The following is a 12368-nucleotide window of genomic DNA, read 5'->3' as shown; positions in this document are numbered from 1 at the left end:
GGCGACGGGTGGGGGGAGTTGCCAGTGTGCTAGAAGGGTGGTTTTGAACGAGTGCACGGGAAGGAGTATAAAGCGGGCGACTCAGAACATAGAAGATTGTGTAATGGTTCGTTCGTGTAATGGTTCGACTGAGTTTCCGTCTTTTTATACCTCCTCTTTCATGTAAGCTTTTCTTCCCCCCTTTCCTGTTGGCAAATGGGTGAGCCTGTCCTGTAGGTCGGCCCCCCTCACATTCCAGGGCACGGCCAGGGGCGGGGCCCGTTTGCCCAAGTCCTTGTAAGGACATCGCAGAGAGGGCTGCGCGGCCCACGTGACCCGCCCCCGCGCGGCCCCGGAGCGCCAGGCCCTGGCCGCCGGGCGGTCGTGCGCCTGCGCGCGGGACTCACGCCGGGTCTGGGTCTCTGTCTGTGAGGCTTTTGGGTAGGAGGTTTTATCTCGGCGTACTGCGCTGTGTTTTGAAGAGCCCCACCCCTTCCACATTGGAACAAACCTTCGGAAGTCTCCAGGGCCTTCAGCTAAGCGGCCACTATCTTTTTGGCCCAGACGGATTTCATGAGGTCACGAATGATGAAGACTTACTCCCTCTTCAAAAACGTTGTTTGGTATTTTTCCCACCAGAGCCCCGCTTAACAAGGAAAGACTGGATCTGACCAGGAAGGAAGACAGGCGACCAGCAAGAGCTAACGAAATCTTGCCCCTATCTCTCACTATGATGCAGACTTGTGGCTTGGTGAAAATAGGAATAAAAAGTTGGGGCTATTTTTTTCTCAGCTCTCCTTTCCTTGGACAGCTTCTAACAATTCATCTTGTTAAAGGAAAGCCCTCCCCAGTTCTGTCCTTTTCCGTCCAAAGCCTGGTGAGGAAAACTATGGTGCTGGTCACCTCAGCTCTAGTGAGCTCAACTACGAAAGGAGTGAATTGGATCCGGCAACGCTCAGATCATCCCAGCACTAATAAGGCTCAGTGCCTAGTTTGGCTCATGTGGCAAGAACAGTTCTGACGTTTGGGGTGGCCCTGTTGTCCTTTCCTCTCACTTGAATCACCCTGCTGAAAAGGAAGGTAAAAGCTGCTGAATAATACATTCTAAATATTAATAAACTATAGTTTCGAGGAGCCCAGGAGCATTTTATCTGTTAACCAATAGCATATTCCAAAGTTAACATTGAGGTGAAATCACTGAAAAATAAATAACTGCCCTAATTCTATAGTGTGAGTGATACAAAGATGATTAGTTTCCTCAACTGCCTTGATAAAAAGAATCACTTGGGGTGCTGGTTAAAAATACAAAATACTGGTGCCTTATCTCCAATCTAATGATTCCGAATCTTCTAGAGCAAGTCCTAGGAAGCCATCTATTTAACTGGGGTCCTAAATTAATCTTATCACGTGGGGACGCAGAACTAGACAGCTTAGGGCCTAAGACTTACACAGTTACAGGGCCAACTCCAGATGGCTTAGTGGTGGGGGACTGCAGTTTGGTTTTGGAGTTTGGCTTGGGCAGCAGTGTGAGCACCCTGCAGTGTACTCACATCTCCACCGAGTGGTGGCCTGCCACCACTGAGCTGGAGCCTTGCAACTACTGTCCTATTCTTTAATCCACAGTGAAATGGGTAGTTCAGTCTTCTCAGCTCAAAAGGAAGCAGCAGCATTCTTTTGCTTCCATACTGTCAGATAATTGCCTTCTTTGTCTTCTTTCTTTCCACTCAATCAGTCAACAGGTATTACACAGCAAATTCATTTCCAAGCAGTGTGGTGGTTATTGTGGTTTATGCTATTTGAACTAGGACAGAGTTGCTACCTCTGGGATCGAGGGAGAGGGAGTAGAAAGGGTTGCAAAGGCACAGGGAGTATCAGGAACAGCTGTAAAACAGATCATTGCAGTACAATTAGGTAAGGCCTTTAGAAGGAACACAGAGAAGGAAATAAACCCGCCTGGGGATTTGTGGAAGGTGGCCCTAGAGGACTATTAAAGAGCTGATTCTAAAAGTCAGTGAAGAAGGGCACCTGGCTGGCTCAGTCTCCAGAGCATGTGACTCTTGGTCTGGGGTTATGAGTTCCAGCCCCACATTGGGCATAGAGTTTACTTTAAAAAATAAATAAATAAATAAAAGAATTAAAAATTAAAATTAAAAGTTAAAAAAAAATTTCAGTGGGAAAGGAGAAGAGAGATTCCAAGCAAATGGAGGAGCATGCTTGATTGTCTGAAGGTGATCAGAGGAACTGGCTGATTGAAGATGAACAGGAATTGTGTGGTCAGTGTTCATAAAATCTTGATAAAATGTTTTTCAAATTTCCATCTAATGTATTGATATTTAGTTTTAATTATTGGACCCACTGCCAAAGACCTATGACTCCATGATGTCTCTGTCCTGAGCCACATAGGAGATCTTTGCCCTTAGGTAACAATTTCCTTTTTACCTTGTAACTAGAAGTTTAGAGACTTGGGTTCTGCTTCATTTCCTTCCTTTAGCCTACTGGGTAACACTGAGGGCAGGTCCCTCAGCTGATCTGAGCCCCAATTTTCTGATTTGTAAAATGGGGATAACATGTGTCCTGCCTACTTTATAGAGTTTTCTGATTAAATGAGATAGTTATGTGAAAAGTCTTATTAAGTACAGACCAGTGGCTTTCAAACTTTTGACTGAAACTCACTGTAAGAAATTTATGTCACTGGGCACCTGGGTGTCTCAGTGATTATTGGCTCAGGTCATGATCTCAGGGTGCTGGGATCGAGCCCCACATCGGGTTCCCTGCTTAGCGGGGAGCCTGCTTCTCCCTCTCCCTCTGCCACTCCCCCTGCTTGTGCTCTCTCGTGCGCTCTCTCTCTCTCTCAAATTGCTTATATCACTAAGCAATACTTGAGTACCTATGATGTTTTCTAAGTTTTTATTCTATTTCAATTTTGTCATTTAACTTTTTTAAATGCTCCGTAGGACTCACTACATATGAATTTATGATCCACTAATGCAGAGGTCCTTAACCAGGTGTAAATTTTTTCCCCGAGGAAATATTTGGCAATGTTTGGAGACTTTTTTTTTTTTTAAGATTTTATTTATTTGACAGAGACACAGCGAGAGAGGGAACACAAGCAGGGGGAGTGGGAGAGGGAGAAGCAGGCTTCCCGATGAGCAGGGAGCCCGATGCGGGGCTCGATCCCAGGACCCTGGGATCATGACCTGAGCTGAAGGCAGACGCTTAACGACTGAGCCACCCAGGTGCCCCTGGAGACATTTTTGATTTTCACAGCCAGGGAGCTGCTACTGGCATCTTGTGCGTAGAGGCCAGGAATACTGCTAAACATTCCACAATGTACAGGATAGCCCCCTACAGCAGAGCATTATTTGGCCCAGAATGTCAGTTGTGCTGAGGTTGAGAAAACCTTGCATTAATGTTTCAGGAGCTCAGAGTATATAGTATTTGATTCTCGTGGGGTACTATAATTCTTAGAAAGACACTATTGCTCTTGCCGCAAGGTGAGGCTTTTTTGCGAGACCAGAGAAATCCAAAGGGAGAAAGAAAAGGAGCTCACATTAGTACATACCTATTATGTGCTAGGTATTCTGCCTAAGCATTTTTATCATTTAGTACTTTTTTTTTTTTAAGATTTTATTTATTTATCTGACACAGAGAGAGCACGAGAGACACAGAGCAAGCACAAGCAGGGGGAACGGCAAGCAGGGGAGAAGCAGACTCCCCACTGAGCAGGGAGCCCGATGTGGGGCTCGATCCCAGGACCCTGGAATCATGACCTGAACTGAAGGCAGATGCTTAACCAACTGAGCCACCCCGGTGCCCCATCATTTAGTTCTTAACAACAACCATGTGAGGTAGGTATTATTACCTCCGTTTCACAGATGAGAAAACTAAGCTCAAATACTTCAGTGATTTGCCAGTGTTACCCAAAGGGTAATAAGAGAACCAGGATTATAACTCATGTCTCTGTGCTTGTCCGGGGGTAGGACAGAAGGGAGAACCGGGGTCAGTATTTCTTATTCGTGTATCCCTAACTTGTAGGATAGTACCTAATTATCCATGAGTGCCAGTAAATATTTGGTAATTGGTTATTTGTTCAAATGCATGTAACTGGTAAATGGCCTAACCCAAAGCCCACATTTTATTTTACAATTCTGTGCTCTCTTTGGTTCAAGAAGGGAAACTCTTTACCCAAACAACAGGAAGCATGGCTGAATTAACCTTTGGTATTTACTGCCGAAGTTGGTAATTTCCTAGTGATCACTTACAATTTTTATTGCATGTAAGAAATTTTTGAATGGTGAGAGACATGGCTTACATTCTGGTTTTGCCTACATAAATGGAATTCTAATCCTTTCTACACAAACTAATATGTAGCAAATTAGCATTAATCCAGGAAAACAGTAGGAGGAGCTCCTTTCTTTTAAATGAAGTTAAGGTCTTTAAATTAATCTGTATGGAAATTAGCTTTAAAGCTCCAAAACTACAAATAAGTGTATTAAAAGGGTTTAGAAATTTCTACATAAAGAATTCCTTTAAAAAATAATTACAATTACTTTAAAATTCAGGAATGATATACAAGATGAAATAATGTGGAATTGAATTAAGAATATTTAGTGGGTGGGGTCCCTGGGTGGCTCAGTCAGTTAAGCAACTGACTCTTGGTTTAGGCTCAGGTCCTGGGTCCTGGGATTGAGCCCATGTCCGGCCCCAAGATCAGCTGGGAGCTTGCTCAAGAATTCTCTCTACCTGTCTCCCTTTGCTCCTTCTCCTGCTTGCAAGCTCTCTCTCTCTCATATAAATAAATAAATATTTTTAAAAAAGGAATATTTGGGAGAAGTTATTACTTCCATACTAATAAATTTGAAAAAAGATAAATGCTTAGAAAAATTAAAATACTAAACAGGATTCCAGAAAAGAGAATATGAATAAACCAAACCAAGAGAAGAAATAAGAATTACCTAAAAAATAATTTACCTGACCCTGATAATTATTAAAGAAATGCTTCTCCAATGATTAAAAGACAAATAGCAAGATCACAAACTGTTATTAAATATGTACCCTATGATACTACTAATAATTTGTTAATGAATGAATATAGTGACCAAATTACATTTGCTGAGTTAATCTTGTGAGGCAGATTTTTTATTAAATACTCCCAAATAAAACAAATACCTAAAGCAAAAATTATGGCTTAGGCTTACTTCAGTCAATTCTCCGGTTTTCTCATCTGGAAAAGGGTGTAATGATAGCATCTACTTTAGTCATCCATTGTGTGCATTAGGTGAAATAGTCCATATAAACTTCTCAGAGAAATATCAACTTTAGTTGTGTTAAGGCACTGAAATTTGGAGTTTGTAGAGTAGTTATTCTGCCCTGACTAACTAATATACCAATGCTTTGTCTACTCAACTGGAGGAAACATGCTGAATGGTCACAGTTTAAGTAATGACCAAAGACCTCAAGTGGGCCCTTGATGTTACCATGATGCTCCTGCAATCATAGATGTCAGTTTTATAATTTTTCTCTCCTAGCACCTCCAACACCTTTTCTCCCATCCTTGCTCTCAGTTGAGGACCTTATTTCTAAGTCATTGAGAAAAAACGGAGACTCCCACAAGCTGTCACCACCACATCTACCTACTGACCAGCATCTGTCCCCATATGTTGTCTTTTCCCTGTTTCTTCTGTTAGCAAGTACCCTCCTTGCTCCTGTGGAAACCAGTTCCTCCATTTGCTAATTTATGTTACTCCAATGATTCTACCTTGTCCTGCATCACCAAGTTTTCTCTCTTTTAGATTATTCCCATCAACAGGTATGCAGTAATGTATCCTGTATGTAGCAGATAGAATCATGGTTCCCCAAAGATGTCCATGTCCTAATCTCCAGAACCTGTGACTATGTTAGGTTACATGGCAAAGGGGAATTAAAGTTGCAGATGAAATTAAGGTTACTAATGAGCTGACCTTAAAATAGGAAGATGTCAATGTGAGTGACATCATAGCTGGAAAAGAAAGAAAACAGATTCTCCCCTAGAGCCTTTAGAAGGGAACATAGTCTTGCTGACATCTTCATTTTAGCCCAGTGAGATCCAAATTGCAATTTTAACGATAGAACTGTAAGATAACTAAATTATATTGTTTTAAACCATTAGATTTGTGGTAATTTGTTACAGCAGCAATAGGAAATTAATATATTACAAACAACAACAACAACAAAAAACCCTCTTCTTGGTGTATTTTCCTCCTCCAGCTATTGTCCTGTTTCTTTGTTGCCCTTTATAAAACTCCTTAAAAGAGTCACCTAGCTCCAATTCTCTCTTAAACCCTCTATAATAAGGCTTTTTTTCCCCAACCACTTCACTGACCATGTGCTTATCAAAGTTACCAAATGACCATGTCGTCATGGCCAATTCTCAGTCTTCAAACAGATTTGACAAGGTGATCACTCCCTCACCTTTGAAATACTTTCTCTCTCCTTTCTAGGATGTCTCACTCTCCTGGTTTTCCTGGTTCCTATGGCACATTCCTTATGGCTACTCTTCAGTTTCCTTTGCCAGTTCCTCCTAATTTCCTCAATCCCTTGGAGTGGTTCAGGATTCAGTGTTTGTCTCTCCTCTCTTTTCTGTCAACACTCCTTCCCTAGCTGATCTCATCCATTTTCATGGTTTAAAATACTACTGAGACACTGATTATTCTCAAGTATGTATCTTGGCCAAGACCTCTGCTCTGGACTCCAGACTCATGATATAGTCACTTGACATCTCCACAAGGAGGTTTACTAGGCATCTAAACCTTCAGACCCCCAAACTGATCTTCTGACCTTACCTGTAAAACCTGCTCTCCCTGACATTTTCTCCACATAGGTTAATGGCAATTTCATCCTTTAAGTTGCTCAGGCCAAAAACCTTGGACTCATCTTTGCCACCTCTTTTCCTGTCCTGACCTTCATCCAACCTTTCAGTCAAACCATCTCCAGGGTCTAGAACAGCAGTTAGCCAAACCTATTGGTTAAGTCCTTCAAAACATATCAATCTGACTATGTCCCATCACCCCTACAGCTACTATCCTAATACAAGGTATCAGGCCTGGATTTTTCAGTAGCCTTTTAACTGGTCTCCGTACTTCCATGTTCCTCTAAATTCTAGTCTCCACAGACACAGACTGATCCTTCTAAAATAGAGATTAGGTCATATCATTGTTCTGCTCAACACTGTCCAATGGTGTCTCAACTCAGAGTGAAAGCCAAATGCCTGTAAGACCCCAAAACATCAGACTGGGTGAACTTTCACCAATTGCTCAACCATATTGATCAGGCTGTTCCTTGAAGAAGGTATTTTTCCTCTTCAACACCTTTGCGTTTCCTGTTCCTTTTGATTTCTTTCTTCTAATGTTTTCATTGCTTTCTCCCTCAGCTCTCTTGAGTCTTCACTTAATTATCATCATCTCAGTAATGCCTTCTCTGCTCATGTAAGATTTCATCATTCATCTTCCACCTCCAGCATTCTCTTCTCTTACTTTATTTTTTCCACTGCATTTATTATCTCTGACATACAATATACTTTTTTTGCTTACTGCTTATTTTTCATACTAAATTCTATGAAGACAAGGTTTGGGGGATTGTTTTGTTTAGTGAAGTATCCCCAAGGCCCAGAACATTAATTAGCACATTACAGGCACACACTAAATAAAAATACATATTGAATGAATGAAGAACTGGAAGGTAGGGTATGAGGGGGAAATGGCAAAAATATGAGGACTAAGAGGGGCGGAGCAAGATGGCAGAGGAGTAGGAGACCTGGATTTCATCTGGTCTCAGGAATTCAGCTGGATAGGGATCAAACCATTCTGAACACCTACAAACTCAACAGGAGATCGAAGAAAAGAATAGCAACAACTCTCTGAACAGAAAAGCGACCACTTTCTGGAAGGTAGGACGTGCGGAGAAGTGAATCCGAGGCGATATTCAGGAGGATAGACGGCGGGGGAGGGGGCCACCGTCGGCCGCTTCTGGCAAGTGATAGAGCCGTGGAGCACAAAGTCGGAACTTTTAGAAGTCGGCTCCGCTGAGGGACGTCGCTCTGGTGGCTAAGTGGGGGGTGGAACCCTCATGGGACAGTGTGGTCTCAGGACCCTCGGGGTCACAGAAAGACCGGGGGTGCCTGAGTGCAGCAGAGCTCCCAGGTATCGGAGTGGGGAAGCAGGCTGCAGAGACGGAGCCGAGGCGCAGGCTCTCAGCTCGGGGTTGCCATAAACCATGATCCGCGGCACAGTCGGGCCACTGCTCCTCCAGCAGGGATCCAACAAGCAGCAGATCCGGGGAGACTCACCTTCCTTCCCCTGGAGGAGCGGCGCAGGAGCGCACCGCAGGGATCTGCTGGGTTTGGAGACTCCACCCGAGGTCGTGTTCCAGAGATAGAAACCCTCGGTCACAGGCCGGGTGAGCACAGAGTGCGGCCGGAGACCGGGGAGACAGGAGTGAGTGACTGCTTTTCTCTGGGGGCGCACTGAGGAGTGGGGCCCCAAGTTCTTGGTTCCTCCGGCTCCTCCCGGGCGGAGATTGGGAGGCCGACATTTTCACTCTCAGCCTCCAAAGCTGTACGGAAAGCTTCCAGGGAACAAAAGCTCCCGAGAGCAAACCCGAGCAGATTACCTAGCCTGGACCAGGCAAGGGCAGGGCAATTCCGCCTCCGGCAAAGACATTTGGGAACCACAGCAACAGGCCCCTCCCCCAGAAGATCAGCAAGAACTGCCAGCCAAGACCAAGTTTACCGATCAATGAGAACGGCAGAACTCCAGCGCTAGGGGAATAATGCACATAGAATCCATGGCTTTTTTACCATGATTCTTTAGTATTTCAAGTTAATTTTTTTTTAAATTTTTCTTTTTCCCTTTTTCAACCAACATCTTATCAATCCCTTTTTTAAAAAACATTTTTAGGAGCAAGATGGCGGAGGAGTAGGAGACCTGGATTTCGTCTCCTCTCAGGAATTCAGCTGGATAGGGATCAAACCATTCTGAACACCTACAAACTCAACAGGAGATCAAAGAAAAGAAGAGCAACAACTCTCTGAACAGAAAAGCGACCACTTTTTGGAAGGTAGGACGAGCGGAGAAGTGAATCCGAGGCGACATTCGGGAGGATAGACGGTGGGGGAGGGGCCTCTGACGGCCGCTTCTGGCAAGTGATAGAGCCACGGAGCACAAAATCGGAACTTTTAGAAGTCTGCTCCGCTGAGGGACGTCACTCTGGTGGCGAAGTGGGGGGTGGAACCCTCGCGGGACAGTGTGGTCTCAGGACCCTCGGGGTCACAGAAAGACCGGGGGTGCCTGAGTGCGGCAGAGCTCCCAGGTACCGGAGCAGGGAAGCCGGCTGCAGAGACGGAGCCCAGGCGCGGGCTCTCAGCTCGGGGTTGCTATAAACCGTGATCCGCGGCACAGTCGGGCCACAGCTCCTCCAGCAGGGACCCAACAAGCGGCAGATCCGGGGAGACTCACCTTCTTCCCCCGGGAGGAGAGGTGCGGGAGCGCACCGCGGGGATCTGCTGGGTTTGGAGACTCCACCCGGGGTTGGGTGCCAGATAGAAAGGCGCGGTCACAGGCCGGGTGAGCGCGGAGTGCGGCCGGAGACCGGGGAGACGGGAGTGACTGACGGCTTTTCTCTGGGGGCTCGCTGAGGAGCGGGACCCCGAGTTCTCGGCTCCGCCGGGGCGGAGACTGGGAGGCCACCATTTTCACTCTCCGCCTCCAAAGCTGTACGGAGAGCTTGCAGGGAACAAAAGCTCCGGAGAGCAAACCCGAGCAGATTACTTAGCCCGGACCGGCAAGGGCGGGGCACTTTTGCCTCCGGCAAAGACATTTGGGAACCACGGCAACAGGCCCCTCCCCCAGAAGATCAGCGAGAACAGCCAGCCAAGACCAAGTTTACCGATCAATGAGAACGGCAGAACTCCAGCGCTAGGGGAATACTGCACATAGAATTCATGGCTTTTTTACCATGATTCTTTAGTCTTTCAAAGTTAATTATTTTTTTTAACTGTCTTTTTTTCTTTTTTCCTTTTTTCTTTTTTTTTGAATTTTTCTTTTTCCCTTTTTCAACCAACATCTTATCAATCCCTTTTTTAAAAAAACATTTTTATTTTTCATTTTTAAAGTCATATTCTATCCCTTCATAGTAGTTACCCGTATTTTTGGCATATATATATAAGTTGTTCTCTCTTTAAAATCTTGAGATAGTTTCTTCTAACAGATCAAAATATACTCTAAATCTCTAGTGTATGGTTTTTTTCTACTCCCCTGCCTGATCACATTCTCTCCCTTTTTTCTTTCTTTTTTTTTTTATCCTCTTCTTTCTTTTTTCAAACAACTTATCAAATCCTTTTTTAAAATTTTTTATAATTTCCATCTTTACAGTCATATTCCATCCCTTCATCATATCAACCCTTATTTTTGTACATATATAAGTTTTTCTTTCTTTAAAATTTTGGGAGGGACTTTCTTTTAACAGACCAAAATACACCCAAAATCTAGTGTGTGGCACTGATCTATAATCCAGCCTGATCATATTTGATCACATTCTGTTTTTGTTTTGTTTTGTTTTGTTCTGCTTTTGTTTGTTTTTATCTTTATCTTTTTCTTTTTTCTTTTTTTCTTTCCTTTTCTTTTTTCTCTCTTTCCCTTTCTTTTCCCACTGCTTCAGATCTTTTCTGATTTGTTTAGAGTATATTTTCTGGGGACGTTGTTACCCTGTTAGCATTTTGTTCTCTCATTAATCTATTCTCCTCTGCACAAAATGACAAGACGGAAAAAATCACCTCAACAAAAAGAACAAGAGGTAGTACCGACTGCCAGGGACTTACTCAATACGGACATTAGTACGATGTCAGATCTAGAGTTCAGAATCATCACTTTAAAGATACTAGCTGGGCTTAAAAAACATTTTTATTTTTCATTTTTAGAGTCATATTCTATCCCTTCATAGTAGTTACCCTTATTTTTGGCATATATATATATAAGTTGTTCTCTCTTTAAAATTTTGAGATAGTTTCTTCTAACAGATCAAAATATACCCTAAATCTCTAGTGTATGGTTTTGTTCTACTCTCCTGCCTGATCATATTCTCTCCCTTTTTTTTTTCGTTCTTTTTTCAAACAACTTCTTATCAATTCTTTTTATAAAATTTTTTATAATTTTCATCTTTACAGTCATATTCCATCCCTTCATCATATCAACCCTTATTTTTGTACACATACAAGTTTTTCTTTCTTTAAAATTTTGGGAGGCCCTGTCTTCTAACAGACCAAAATACACCCAAAATCTAGTGTGTGGCACTGATCTATATACCAGCCAGATCATATTTGATCATATTCTGTTTTTTTTTGTTTTGTTCTGTTTGTTTGTTTGTTTTTTCTGGTTTTTATCTTTTTCTGTTTCTTTTTTTTTTTTTTTTTTTTTGCTTTTTCTTTTTTCTTTCTTTCCTTTCTTTTTCCCCTGGCTTCAGGTCTTTTCTGATTTGTTTAGAGTATATTTTCTGGGGACGTTGTTACCCTGTTAGCATTTTGTTCTCTCATTCATCTGTTCTCTTCTGGACAAAATGACAAGACGGAAAAAATCACCTCAACAAAAAGAACAAGAGGTAGTACCGACTGCCAGGGACCTACTCAATACGGACATTAGTACGATGTCAGATCTAGACTTCAGAATCATCACTTTAAAGATACTAGCTGGGCTTGAAAAAAGCATGGAAGTTATTAGAGAAACCCTTTCTGGAGAAATAAAAGAACTAAAATCTAACCAAGTAGAAATCAAAAAGGCTATTAATGAGGTGCAATTAAAAATGAGGGTGCTAACTGCTAGGATAAATGAGGCGGAAGAGAGAATCAGTGATATAGAAGACCAAATGATGGAAAATAAAGAAGCTGAGAAAAAGAGAGAGAAACAACTACTGGATCACGAGGGCAGAATTCAAGAGATAAGCAATACCATAAGACGAAACAACATTAGAATAATTGGGATCCCACAAGAAGAAGAAAGAGAGAGAGGGGCAGAAGGTATATTGGAGCAAATTATAGCAGAGAACTTCCCTAATTTGGGGAAGGAAACAGCCATCAAAATCCAGGAGGCACAGAGAACCCCTCTCAAAATCAATAAAAATAGGTCAACACCCCGACATCTAATAGTAAAACTTACGAGTCTCAGAGACAAAGAGAAAATCCTGAAAGCAGCTCGGGAGAAGAGATATGTAACCTACAATGGTAGAAACATTAGATTGGCAACAGACCTATCCACAGAGACCTGACAGGCCCAAAAGGACTGGCAGGATATATTCAGAGCACTAAACGAGAAAAACATGCAGCCAAGAATACTATATCCAGCTAGGCTGTCATTGAAAATAGA

At 42.9% G+C, this 12368-nt stretch overlaps 1 protein-coding gene across 1 annotated transcript in view; it reads left to right on the top strand.

Annotated features, from left to right (window-relative positions):
* Positions 1-93: 93 nt before the first annotated feature.
* The window catches only part of MYOM1 (myomesin 1), a 163299-nt gene continuing 151024 nt past the window's right edge, over positions 94-12368 (top strand). The window contains exon 1 of the mRNA XM_036122338.2: positions 94-1059. The gene's annotated coding sequence lies outside the window, so the exon portion shown is untranslated. The remainder of the gene's footprint in view (positions 1060-12368) is intronic.

The sequence above is a fragment of the Halichoerus grypus genome, chromosome 13 (assembly GCF_964656455.1).
Source record: "Halichoerus grypus chromosome 13, mHalGry1.hap1.1, whole genome shotgun sequence".
Taxonomy (NCBI): Eukaryota; Metazoa; Chordata; class Mammalia; order Carnivora; family Phocidae; genus Halichoerus; species Halichoerus grypus.
This window is presented reverse-complemented; position numbering and strand designations above follow the sequence as displayed.